General features: G+C 28.5%; 1 non-coding gene across 1 annotated transcript; it reads right to left on the bottom strand.

The window, feature by feature from the left end:
- Positions 1-1,365: 1,365 nt before the first annotated feature.
- Positions 1,366-1,447, bottom strand: TRNAS-GCU (transfer RNA serine (anticodon GCU)). Its single transcript has one exon. It is a non-coding gene; the product is annotated as a tRNA-Ser (tRNA).
- Between the last annotated feature and the right edge of the window lie 12,886 nt (positions 1,448-14,333).

The following is a 14,333-nucleotide window of genomic DNA, read 5'->3' as shown; positions in this document are numbered from 1 at the left end:
GACATGTTTTCTAAATGGATCGGGACTCGAGTAAGCTTTTTGGGCTCGGCCCCGGCCCGAATTTGTAAAAAATATTACTGCTATTCTTTTATTGTTTTGCCACTGTTTTTCATTGTTTTGCTATTATATTGCTACTATTTTGTTATTATTGTTTGGAAATCGTATAACTCTTGTTTTATTATTAATTTTGCTACTATTGTAGTAGAGGTATTTGCTTGTTAAGTTGGGCTCATATTAGTGCTATTTAAGTATATTTAAAAAAAATTCTATTTGTTGGGAAATATTATTTTAATGTTTTTAATGTATTTGGTGTATTATATTTTTTAAATTTATTTTTATATAAAATATAATATAAAAAATTTAATACAAGTGAGCCAAGTCGGACTCAAATTTTAATATTTGTATCTAAATTAAATTTAAATAAAATTTTAAACTTATTTTCTGGATCGAGCCCAGGTCTAAAATTTTTATTTGACCCGACCTATAAATAATTTTTTTTAATAATATTATTCAAACCTTTTCAAATTTAAATAATAACCTTTCTCTTGAACAGGCTAAGACCCCCAAATTTAGTCGAGCAGAATGGCAAAGCATTATTTTGGGATCCAGTTGTCTGATTCGGGTTAATAGGTCTCATGGTTTTATAGTAAAAATAAAATAAAAATTGTATTGGTGTGGCAGCCTATAATGAACACACCATAATTCAAGAGGTACCATCAAATTCAATGCCTAAACATTAGCAATGATTGCATGCCGGGTTCTTGGTATGTCCATTTAAAAGAAAAAGAAGATATTTTTGTGTAGGAAAAATCATATTGGTTACTTTATTTAGGTATGTTTGTTTGTGTGGAGAAGTGAAGGAAAGAAGTGGGTTAGGATAATTATTATCATCAGTTCAAAATTCGAATAGATTTGGGCCGGATGTTAATAAGTTTGTGGGATGAGTTTGTCGGTCATGTTCACAGATTGAGTAATTGTTCTCTTGCGAGGTTATATATGCATAATACCGTATAAACATATGTTGAGTCTAGAATATAATATATTTTTATATGCATGAAACCTACCTACCATATTATGTTAATAAATTTTATTTATATTATAAAAATATACAAATACCACAACTTAAGGAAGATAAAAGAAAAGCACTCCACAAAGTGGAAGAAGACAGGGTGGTTTCCTCAAAATCATTGAGCCCGCTGTTGCAGCCAGAGAATGATGGGTTTTTGCTGTTGTTGTAGTATTCTAGTGCTGGAAAATATGAAGAAGATGAGGAGGAGGAGGAGGAGGAGGAGGAGGAAACTTTAGGCTAGGGCAGTGGGTTTTCTGGTTTCCTATTCACACAGGGAATGAAAAAAGAAAATCAGACGTCGCCTGAGAGATTCGAACTCTCGCGGGGATACCCCATGTACTTAGCAGGCACACGCCTTAACCACTCGGCCAAAGCGACGCTTGTGTACCCTTTTTTTTGTATGGCATTAATACCACAAAACTTTGATCATTAACATCAATCAATAAATCCAAACTTTATGGTTCCCTTTTTTTTCTATTTTATCAGATTAAGACCCATCTGTCATTAAAGAAAACAAAAAGGTTGCTTAGATTTAGGTGCAAAAAATTGAATTATAATGAGGACAGGCCTCAACTACCAATGCTTTTTGTTGGGGAACAAAACAAAAGCATCTCCCCTCCCCTCCACTCTCCCATGTGCCTTGCAACAGTACTCACCATGAACACCACCATTGGGAACCTTCTCATTCCTACATATCCCTCCCAAATAATCCCATTCCCCAATCTCACACTTCACTCATCCCATATATTTAGATAATTTTTCAATTTTATGAATTTTTCTATATATATAAAATTTGAAGTTTATCGAAATATTTAATACAAATAATTTTATAAAAATGAATTCACTTTCTTTGACAAGGCACACTCATTTAGGGATATGATTATGTTTTATAATATATATAATAAACACCCACACTTTGAGATGCTCACTTTCCACATAGAAAATCATTAAAAATACAACTACATTATCATTGCTATTAGTATTGTTTTTTTGGGGTTTGGTAATTTGTGTTGAAAAGTGTATGTAATGCAAATATATATTAATAATATTAATGAAATATCAACTTTTAGTTGAACCAATTCAGAACCGTTGGATTATTTGTCCTTGAAAGCTTAATCTTATTGATTTTAAACCACAAAATCCTACCTCTCTTGATTAAGATGTGTGTGTGTGTGTGTGTGTGTGTGTGTGAGAATGTGTGTTTTGTTTAGTGTTTAATATAGTAGGAAGCCACTCTAAACTTTCAACATGAGCTCGGTATCACTCAATTAGAAAGAGTCCCATTGTCAAGTAAGAAGGGTTGTGCTCATGGGCATTTTTCTGGTCTACTAGCAATGATTCGAAGTTCTTTTTTTCATGATATTACAGATAAAAAATAGAGTTATTGATTGTTGCATTAATTTAAGTTGTTTAGATTTAGGTTAAGGTGTCAAATATGGATGTATTAATTTTTTTAATGAAGCAATATTTAGTAGGGTAAACTACAGTCAAAGTCATTAAACTATTAGTAACTTTGCATTTTGGTTTAGGTTTGAGTTATTGTCTATTAAAATTATTGTCGTATGGCATTCTCTGTTCGCACCACATTCATCAATTGAAAGCTATTATTCCTCTTATCTTCTACAGATTGGGTATTTTTTTTCCTCATAAAATAGTTTTGAATGTCACAAATTCGCGAACCAAAATTCAAACAGTTTTCTTCTCCGATTTTCAACACTTACCATCATATCGACTTGGGTCTAAGGTATGCTTTTCTACTCATTGATAGCAACTGATCCACCATACCAATCGTTAAATTGTTGCTTAGAGCTCGCTAGTCAGACTTTAAAAAAAAACTTAATAACCTAGTGACTTAAATAAAGACTTTTGAATAGTTCAGTAACTTAAATGGAAACTTTCGAATAGTTCAGTGACTAACTTTTTGAAGTTGAGTGGCATTGATGTAATTTACCCTATTTAATGTTTGAATTTGGTAATTTTTTTAATTTGCTCCCTGGATTTTTTTATCACATTAGTCTTTTAACTCGACAACTTTTTTAGTTTTAGTCCATATGATGGTGTAGCACTGTGATATTGTGCCACATCATCACCTAAAAATTATAATTTTTTATAGAAAAATTTTAGGTGATGATGTCATCAAATGAACTAAAATTGAGAAAAGTTGTTAAAGGACTGCTATGGACACACACAAAAATTTCAAAAATCAAATTGAAAAAATTTGAGTACTAAATGATACTTTATCCATTTATATGTATATATATGGAAAGCCCTTAAAAAATAATATAGAAGTTAGCATCATTGGCAGCTTAGGCCCTCTTCCTCAAATTATGCTCACTTCTTTTCCAATTTTCATTGAGCTTTTTCCTCCTTTAATTATTGGTCACAAATGATTATGTAAGAACCCCCATCAAAATTGATTAAATCCCCTAATCCAAGCTACCCTAATTGCATTGGATATGCAAAGTAATTGAGGGCTTGGGGCCAATCTCTTTCTCACTAAACCTTTAAAGAGAAGAAAAAAGAAAACCCTTCTTAAAAGATATTTGCAATTTAATGATAATTTATAAACTCTTGTAAATTAAATAATGTCTCCTTGTTTTAAGCACTTTATAGTGTTAGTGAATAATTGATATTTTGCAAAGTTGTTAAAATTGGATTAGATTAGTCGATGAAATTGGAAATTAATCGGTATATATGTATGAAGCAAGGTAAAAATCAATTGATTCACGAATTGGTTAAACCTGATTTTATTATACATAAAATTTTGTCACATCATCAAATTTTAAAGACATTAAATTATTATTATACACTCATCCATAGAGAAATTATTTTATGGACCCTTTCACCACATTATTCATGGTCCCCTTTTAATTATTTAATAATATTTCAATAAATTTTTCTATGTCATTGACACATAATTTTGGTAATTTTTTTTAACCTGAACCTTGAATCTAGAATCATGAATCCTGAACTAAAAACTTAAAACCCTGAACCTTTGCACCCTAAACTCGAACCTTGAACCTCGAACTCAAAATCTGTAACCTTGAACCATTAAATCTTGAACCTTGAACCCAAACATGTAGCCTCGAACCTAAATTTGAACCTTGAACCCCAGGGTTCGAGGTTCGAGGTTTAAGGTTCAAGATAAAATAATTACCAAAATTATATGCCAATGACATGAAAAAAATTGCACAAAAATTAAATAACATTAACTTATGAAAACAAACAAAATAATTAAAATTTGTAAAAGAATAAAAGACGTTTATTTATAATTTAAAAAATTAATTATTTTAAGTAATTTAATTAAAGTTAAATTAAGTTGGAGAAGATATTAGATATAGATGAGTGTATAATAATATTTTATTAACTTTAAAATTTAATGACGTGACACTATTTTATTGGTGCCTAAAAACTATACTTTTTGAAATGATCCTAATATAATTTATTTAATTTGAATCGGATGAATCATTTAAAAGGATCGGATAAATCGAATCAAAAATTAATGATGTGACTATTTTGACCATTAATTGACTTTCAGACACAATTAATATCTGTTATGTCTCTCTCACAAACATATATGTGTATGTATATGTTAGTTTCTCTTGTGGTAAACAGGTCAGCTTTCATTATCATTGTTCCTTTTCTTTGCAAGACTATTAATCATGTGAAACCTAACCTTTTTGAACTTAAATATAATATATAAACTTTTTTAATTCATTTATTTAAGTATTGGGATAATCCATGGGTTGAAGTTCAAAATCACTTATTTGTTTTTTCATGTTTTTTTTATATGCTTAATGTTTTAACAATTTAATTATTAAATTTATTAATATATTTATATGCATTAGGTATACAATTACACATTAAACTATAATTCTAGTTCCAAAAATAATAACGGGTATAGATCGAAAATTCAAAAACGCGCTGACATGGACGCGTTTTCAAGTAATAACCCGGAAAAACGCTTCCACATCAATGTTTTTTCCTTTGTGCCAAGCAAAAGCGCGTTGACTTGGACACTTTTGGTCATGTAATCCTCGCTGAATTTACTTTTTTTGAACTTATCGACGTTATTCGACATTTGAGTTATCTCCTGAAAATGCGTTCACGTCAACGCATTTTTAAATTTTCAGTCTACACCTGTTATTATTTTTAAAAACAGTCCATTTCCGTAAATAATTTCAAAAATAGCCTTTATTCATACTAAACCCTTGGATGAACCATAAATTTTATGTATACATTGATTTGCCATGTAATTCAATATCAAATCACATTGTGTTTGTATTTTTTTTTTAAAATGGACATGTGTTAATTTGGAATGGAAACTCTCAATTTTATGCAACATCAATGTATAGAAAGTATCACCATACAAGCTTGTATGTATGATTATGTTGCACTTAGACCTGTCCATGGGCCGGGCCGGACCGAGTTTGGAAAAAATTTTCGGCCCGCCTCTTAGGCCGGACCCGGCCCGGCCCAAAATATGGGCCTAAAATTTTGCCCAGGCTCGGCCTGGGAAAAAAATAATAAGCTCGAGCCCGGCTCGGCCCGGCCCGATTTTTAATAAACACAAAAAAATATTTTAAAAATAAAAAAAATAAAAAAATATATTTTTAAAGTATTTTAAAATTAAAAAATAAAAATAAAAAATATATATTTATTATATTCTGGCCGGGCCAGGCCGGGCTCGGGCCAAAAAAGTTGAGCCTGAGCTCGGCCCATTTTTTAAACGGGCTCATTTTTTTACCCAAGCCCATATTTCAGGCCTATATTTTTACCCGAATCCTCCCATATTTCGGGCGGACCATCGGACCGGGCCGGGCCGCCCGGTCCATGGACAGGTCTAGTTGCACCCAATACTTTACCTTTTGTTTTTATTTTTCCCAAGTACTTTTTCTCTATGGGGATTTTCCCAAAACCCTATTTTACGGTGGAAAGCATATGTCAAACTTAATTCAAAGCCGTTTAATTCATCTACAAATTTGGGATTATATAATATTTGATTTTGAAATTTTTATTATTTTAGCATATGAATTTGTCAACCGAATTCATTTTGGTCTCTGAATTTGGATTCCATTAAGATTCGATGATGTAACTAGTCTTATTGAAATATGACTGGATTGGTTGATTGGGCCCTATTGGATCGAGAACTAACCAATATGTTGATCTAAACAAAAGGGTTGGACCAATTGAGTCGTAAACTTCTCAAAATCAATAAAAATCAGAATCTGGAACAAATTCAGTAGTTGAACCAGTTTAATTGGTTTAATATTTTTAAATTTTATGAATATTTATTTACTTATTATTAGTTCAACAATTGGATCGAAAATCAATGGTTTTATCAGTTCAACCATTGGTCTAGTTATTAGAGCACTATATGTGACACTCTAATATTGTATCACATCATCACTTAAAGACTTATATAATTTTTTTACTTTTCAAGTGATGACGTGACATAATTTTAGAGTGTCACATCATCAAATTTTTATATTTTTCTTTGTGATAAATGATTTAATTACTATTTGATAGTAAATGGCTTTTCATGAAAAAAGATGTAATGCTTGTCATGAGATCAAATAGGATCCTACTGGGAGAATGAATTTATCCTAAAGAGATTAAGAGTATCCTATGGGGGTAACACACTTATGACAAGATCATTAGACGAGCATTGATTAAGTAGTTTTCGTAATAGTATGTAATTAGGGAGAGTTCAGTCATGATACGATATTATAGTGGAATGAGTTTGTGACTAAATAAGTTTATAATTAATAAGCCAAAAGCTGAAACTTAATTATAAACTATCTGAGCCCTACTTATATATATCCAATTGATCCATCTACTGGCTCGTTGAAACCAGAAATGAATTGCAGATAGAACCAAATGAATAAAAATAAATGGAAATGATAAAGTTAGAGAAATGAGTCTTAGTGAATATGTTTTCTCACTGAGTATAAAAATTACTTGAAAATTAACTTATGATTTTGAATTATTATTTAAATAATTTGAAAATAGAATTAAATTATTTATTCATTATGAACCCAATTGAATAAGTAAATTAAATATATTTGTCTCATGGATTCTTTTACAGTAAAGTTATTATGATTTTAACGGAATTAGAATTAAGTTAAGAAAATTATTTAATTGAAAATTAATTTAGTTAATGTAATTAATTAATTAATACAACCAGTAATATTTATTTTAGAAAATAGAAAATAAGTATCAGGTATGATTAAATTATAAAATGTTGGGTTAAAAGTTTAAAAAACACATATAATTGAGCTCAATGAAGGAGATGTCCAAATCCTCTCATCATAAGAGAAAGGGGTGACAACCCGAGTATTATTTACTGCTACCCACCTCCTCCCTGGTTAAACTAGGAGAATATTTTTATTTATTTATTTTAAATAATATTATTTGTTAAAGTCTTATTCAATAAGGATTCTCCTATCTCTTCATATAAATAGATGTCACTAGTAAAGTTATGAACACACAATTTTTATATATTGTTATTCTGTCAAAAAGCAATGAGAATTTATTTTCTATTAATAAATTCTATGTTTTGGGATTACAATTTCTACTATTTTCTATTGAAATAATTATTTTCCCATTGAAAGTAACTAAACCGTTTATTGTTATATATTTGGTTTGTGTTGCTTGAACACACTCAACACAATTCAAGGTACGAATTAAGATAACAAAAAGGTCATTCGGTTGAAAGTTAGAAACGATATAGATCCATCTCGCACAAACACATGTACTTTTTGAGAAAAAAATTATTGTTATAAATATCACAAATTAACTCGATTTTTAAAATTTTAAATTTTCATTATAACTATTCTTAATTGAATTTTTCCAATAATTATAAACTCAAACGTTTACAACTTTTGTTAATCAGCTACTTTTTTTTTTTAATTGAAAAAAAAATCATAAAGAAAAAGTTACAAAAATTTCCCAAAGGTGTCGGCAAATTAAAGATAAAAAGAAAAAGACCTTACTATTATTCACTATTGTTAAAGATTTTAGCAAGCTTAGCACATGTACAATCAAAATAAAGACAAGAAAAAAAAGGACATAATCCTATTTGAACTAGTTGAGGGAGTGGAGTGATCAATACCCAAATCAAAACTACATTTTGTCGATGAATATATATTTTTTAATTATAAGAGGAGGACAAAACTGTAATAATAATACAGTTAACCATATATGAACCAGTTAACACATTTATCATTAGACCAACCGTGTTCACTTTTTTCTGTGAATATTAATACAACTTTTCTTCTCTTCTAATTCATCTATCCCCCTTCCAAAAAGAATGCCATCCAAAACTAAATCTATTTGCTTTCTTTCTTCCTCTTATCTTACATGTGTTATAATTTATTATGGGAACTTTCAATTTCACATTTCATCAATTTATAAAAATTATCGCCATACAACATAATAGAAGTTTGTATGATTATCTTGCACTCAATCTTTAACTTCATTTTTTAATTTATTTTTCCTTAGTTTCTTGGCCTTTTTCAAAGGGTGTGTAATCCTTTCTATCATGGCAATGTTGGCAGTGAAGGTATTGAAACTTCAAGATCTCATGATTGAATTCCATCCGTGTATGGACGGATTCATTTGGATTTAGTCGATTTTTTTATTTAATGTTTCTAAATTAATTCCGAATTTATAAGTTAAAAAAATCTAGAATATATTATTAATTAATTTTGTTTTCCTGAAAACGTGTTGAATATCATTTATTACAAATTATTACTTAAAACTAACTCGATTAACCCATGCTAACTCTTTCATCCTCACTTGAAAACACCATGGGAAAGCAAGAATAAAGGAAAGAACAGACACCAATGTGTGGGTACAAGCTGGCCTGAGAAAGAGAAGGTATTAGAAAAAGAACTATTATGACAATCAATCACTTTGACTGATTATAGAACAAAACAGATCGATTGTCCTTTTTCAACATCAAAGCAACTCATTTTTATGATTACCCGGTGTATTCAATTATTTTATTTATTCAACCATGTTCAAATTTAAAGATTTAATATTTTGGAGAAAAATATAGAAATTAATCGTATAATTTAATCTAAAATTTTTATGTGAAATGATGATTTAATGTGTCACGTTAACTTATCGTTATATTATTGATGACAATTAACTTTTAATGACTAAAATGTTACAAATAATAACTAAAACGTAATGTTTTAAATATAAATTATTATTATTTTAATAGTTTAGCACAGTCGGTGAAAAAAGAGAAAAAAAAAGCAGAAAGATGGTTCATAAATTGCAGAAAGAGCGCATTGGAGTTCGAAAAAATTGAAGGAAGAAAAGGGAAAGCTGTGGGGGCGTGCGGTGTTTATGCAGATAATCTATTTATTAAGATTTTGTGGGAGGCTTTGGTGCCTCGATTGACGCCATTGTCCCCGGCTACATTAGACTACTCTTCCCCACCTACGTTTCATGTGCCCCCTATATCTCATAATATCTCTTATATTTTAAGTATTTAATTGAGTTATTGTGGCAAGTTAATTTGATTATATAATAATTAAAAATATATTTATTTTATAAAATAATTTATGTTTTTTTTGTTTTTATATAAAAATACTATTGGGATTTGAATTTTTCACACAAATTTTAATATTTTGTTGGGATTTCATTAAAATATTATTTTATTTATCATTTTTATAAATATATTTATTGCACATCTAGTATAAGATAATCATTTTCAATAAAAAATATAAATGAATTTAAGATGATGCTATATATAATTTATTGCAAGACTTGTTTGATGTAATAATTAAAGTTTTTATCTGACTTTTAAATGATATGTGTTCAAATCTCAACAATTTTTTCCTCCTCCTCCGTTATTGCAATAATACAAGACAAATAACAACCTTTTAAACTAGCTAATTTAATAAATGCCAACAAATTTGAAAAAAAAACTGCGTGAATTGGCCGATTTTTAGAAAATTTATGAGAATAAGTCAATCATATTAAAAGTGGAAACATTAATATTTTTTTTAATTCCTAGTGCCACCTATTAATGTGAAAATAAGCTTAGAAAACAAGTCTTTATATAGACTCAAAATCTCATTCCTCTTATTTTCTTAAACGATATGGGATGTGTGATATGGATATATATAGACTTTTATTTTCTTTCATTTTTTTATCATGAAAATCTTCTACATTTGTACCGTATTTGTGCTGTTTTTCGTTTTATAATCACGTATTAATTTATATTTAAAAATATTACTTACACTTGCATTTTTTTTACAAATAACAACATAATATTAAAGGCTACACAAATATGTGTAGAAGTATAGAGAGTATTCTAGAATATATATTAAATTGAAAATAAAAATATAAGAATGTAGAGTATTGTATTTTTGTTTTTATATTGAAATTTCATTTATTTTTAATTATTTTTGTTGAGTTCATTTCACTTAATTCATAACCAACTTTGGAGTTTTAGTATTTATGTAAACACTAATAAAAAAGTATTATATGATCTCGTAATTATAACTGATAGTCATGTTTTTTTGGTTTCTTTTATTATTATCTTTTAAATTATATTTTTATATTATTGATGTATAAAATAAAAGTTAGAATAAGCAACCTTCAAATTATATATTTTTTTGTTAGATATTTAAATTTATTTTTTTGTCAAAAAACGATCAAAACTATAATTTCATAACTATTATGACCTATACTATTATATTTGTTAGAAAAATTCTTTCAACTATTTAAGAGTTGATACATGACATTTTTAATAATATTAAAAAATTAAATTTAACTGAAGTACTATTTAATAATATCTCTCTCACATACACGTATTCACCTTTCTCTCTCCCTTTATTCAGAGCACCAACATGAGAAAATATGTTGGTATAAGAATAAGTAATCCCACATTGTCTAATAATGAACTTCAAATGGATTATGAATCTATATAAACTCATATCTCATAGCGTTTAAGAAAACAAGAGAAATGAGACATTAGGTCTATATAAATACCTGTTTTGTAAGTTATATTTTTATATTGATAGGTGGCACCAGAAAATAAAAAAAATATATTGATGCTACCACTTTTAGTGTTGAATTGGCAAAAAACGCGCATTTTTCTGTAAATTATCTAAAAGTGAATAGTTTTTGTAAAACCAACCCATTCCCGTAAAATTTTCAAAAACCAACCTATTCATGTATTTTTTTTAAATTTTCGGCATTTATTAGAAAATTAGTATTTTAAATTCGTCTCTAAAGTGTGTGCTTTTTTAGTAACATTAGACATGATAATTATATCTCTACAATAGTAACATCTTTAATTGAGTTGAGTAAGCCGTGTCAACTCAGTTGAAAATTTATCAAAAATAATTATTTAATAGATAAAAATTTATACATAATAAAATTGGGTGAGTATTTCATATACTGGCAGTATATATTTTTTATTCCATAAGTAGTACTAAAAATTTGACACGTGTCTTTTTTTAAGTATTTAATATTTTATTATACTTATGTAGAACACTTATCAACTCCTTAACCATTCTTGTGAAGTCTAAAACCTCCACTAATATTGTACTAAATATTTTCCCATTAAAATTCAAACTAAAGATGCCACAAAATTTTAACTAAAATTGAAAATTATTTATCTATCTTCGCTCTACATTATAGAGAAATTAAATAATATATAAATTTTAACTGAATTCAAATATTTATGAAATTTTAAACGGTACCAAAATATTAATTAATATCGAGTGCAGTGGTAAGGTATATTATACTTTTAAAGAGGGAATACATGTTCAAACCGTAAAGATGACATTATTAAGAAAAATTGTTATGAACCAGAGTTGAATAAAATTTTTTGTGGTTTAAAACATTTTAAAATGTACTTAATTTAACTAAAAAGTGTTAATTAAACAAGCTTTGCATTATTGGTAAAAGTTGAGGTATTGAGATTTTGAATAATTAAATTCAAAAAAATCATCTATGCACAGCTATTATGTGTGTGCGCAGCTAATTCTACAATACGTAGTTGTCATGTGTGTGTTTTATTTAATTATATCTCACTATACTCGGACATGTTTTTGTGATTATAATGTATATGTACTTGTAAACTCTTCCCCTCCCAAAAAAAAAAAAACTATTTTCATTTATGCTCCATAGAAATTGAATCCTTTCGGAATTTACAACTCCCCCTCCTAACAATGTCGTCTTTTCATTGAAAGTATATTATGTTCTACCATTATACCCATCACTTATATTTAAATTAAACTTAATTAAATTACGCATCAAATATATTAATCTATTAAATATCTAGTAAGTAGATTTTTTTAAAATAAAAAAAGTAAAAAGTAAAGCAGATAACTAACTTGGTTAATAATTATTTGAAGGTTTTTACATAATTTGGTATCTAAGTTTGACACTTATTTTCTAATGTCGTACATGTGTTATTTTTTGGTCCAGTGTGACACTTGTATTTGACAAAAGTTATACATTTTAATACTTGAATGTAGCCGTGCTAATTTTTAATTATTTAATTTAAGTTTTAAAGTTGATTTAATGAAAATTCATAATTGACTAATAATATTAGCAATTAACTTTTTTTCCGAGAAAATTAACTTTTATTAAATCAATCCTAAAATTTGAATCAAATCACGTCAATCGGACTGAATCTGACAATAAATACAAAATGTACTAAACTCGAATACTAAATAATATATTAAACCTTGTATGAATCCAAATTTATTATCTACAAAAATAAAATATCGAATTTTGAATATTATTCGAATTTTTTATATGTAAACCCATAATAAAATAAAATTATATTCGCACATTTTAAGATCGTACTATGAATTATGATAGAAAGGAAAACAGGGAAGAAAACAGAGTAAGGGAAGAAGAGACGTTGGAGAATCCTCTGACGGCTGCTGCTTAGAATCGCATGTTTGAAATGGAGGACAAGGAGCTGAACTGGACTCTACATTGCTGCATTTCAGCGCACGAGTTTAAAGACATTATCATTACTCTTTCTTTTTTTACTCTTCTCTTTCAACCAACCTGCCTTTCACTCTCTCGTCTCCTTTCTATATTTGTTGTGTCAAAGTAAACATTTTATTTTTCAGCAGATTAACTCTTAGTTCGATTGACATGTGTTGAGTAATTTTATAGCGTATCCTATCAATAGGAACATTCAGATATTTATATCATCACAGCTCATGATTTGACCCCACTGTTTTGTCTTGACCTCATTGTCTCAATGATTGACATTGACACATGTTTCACCCTGAGTTGCCTGCAGTATACGTGGTCCTCTCTGTTCCTGAGACCTAACATTTTGACCAGATTTTAGGCCTGCTGGACACATGTTTCACTCTGGGTTGCTTGAACAACACGTGATCACTCTTCTGCAAGCACCTTGAGTATATGTGGACTAGGGTCGCGATCCTCACTTGGTTCGTGCGAGCTGAATCTACGAAATTCCCCTGCTATCCTCTAGCGATTCGCCTCGCATTCAATCGTTTGGTGGAATCTATTCGAGTCATAGGTAGGTAATCGGACCCTATTTAAGACTCGAGTTAGTGATCACTAATATATAATATAGGAAAATATGGGTTAAAATATGCTAAAATATATCATCCTTTCATTTATGATATAAACAGTAGGAGAAAAGTTTCACTTTTTTCCACTCTAAATTTAATTCAAGCTTAATATAGTTAGGCATGTATTGAAAAAGTGTTAAAGAAAAAGAGAAACTTTTGACTGTCCTGACTCCTTTTTACTATTTCATTTCAGGTATATCAGAAGTAAGATTTATTTAATAAATAAATATAAAATGATGAAAAGGGGAAAAAATCTCATTATATATTTAAATGAGAACAGAACTATACCTTTAATATTATTTATGTATTTTCTATTTTGTTTATTCGCTATTTCATTTTTTAATTATAAAATAATAATAACTTAAATGTATGTTAATGTGATATAAAATTAAAATAAAGTTAAATTTATATTCAAGGGATAATATTTTTTTTACCCCTGAACTTCGCAACTAGGTCCAGTTCGGTACTTATACTTCTTTTAGTCACTTTGGTTAGCCAATTTGGTATACATTTCGATCATTGAATTTAAATTCTGTCAATATTTGAAGGTGTGATCAATATTACTAGAACAGGATCGGATCGAACGAGTTGAGAACTGATCAATATATAAATTGCTTGAAATTAATAAAATGAAAAATAAACTTACAACCACTGAAATTTTAGCTTAACAT

This window comes from Gossypium hirsutum, chromosome D13 (genome assembly GCF_007990345.1).
Source record: "Gossypium hirsutum isolate 1008001.06 chromosome D13, Gossypium_hirsutum_v2.1, whole genome shotgun sequence".
In the NCBI taxonomy this organism is placed as follows: domain Eukaryota; kingdom Viridiplantae; phylum Streptophyta; class Magnoliopsida; order Malvales; family Malvaceae; genus Gossypium; species Gossypium hirsutum.
This window is presented reverse-complemented; position numbering and strand designations above follow the sequence as displayed.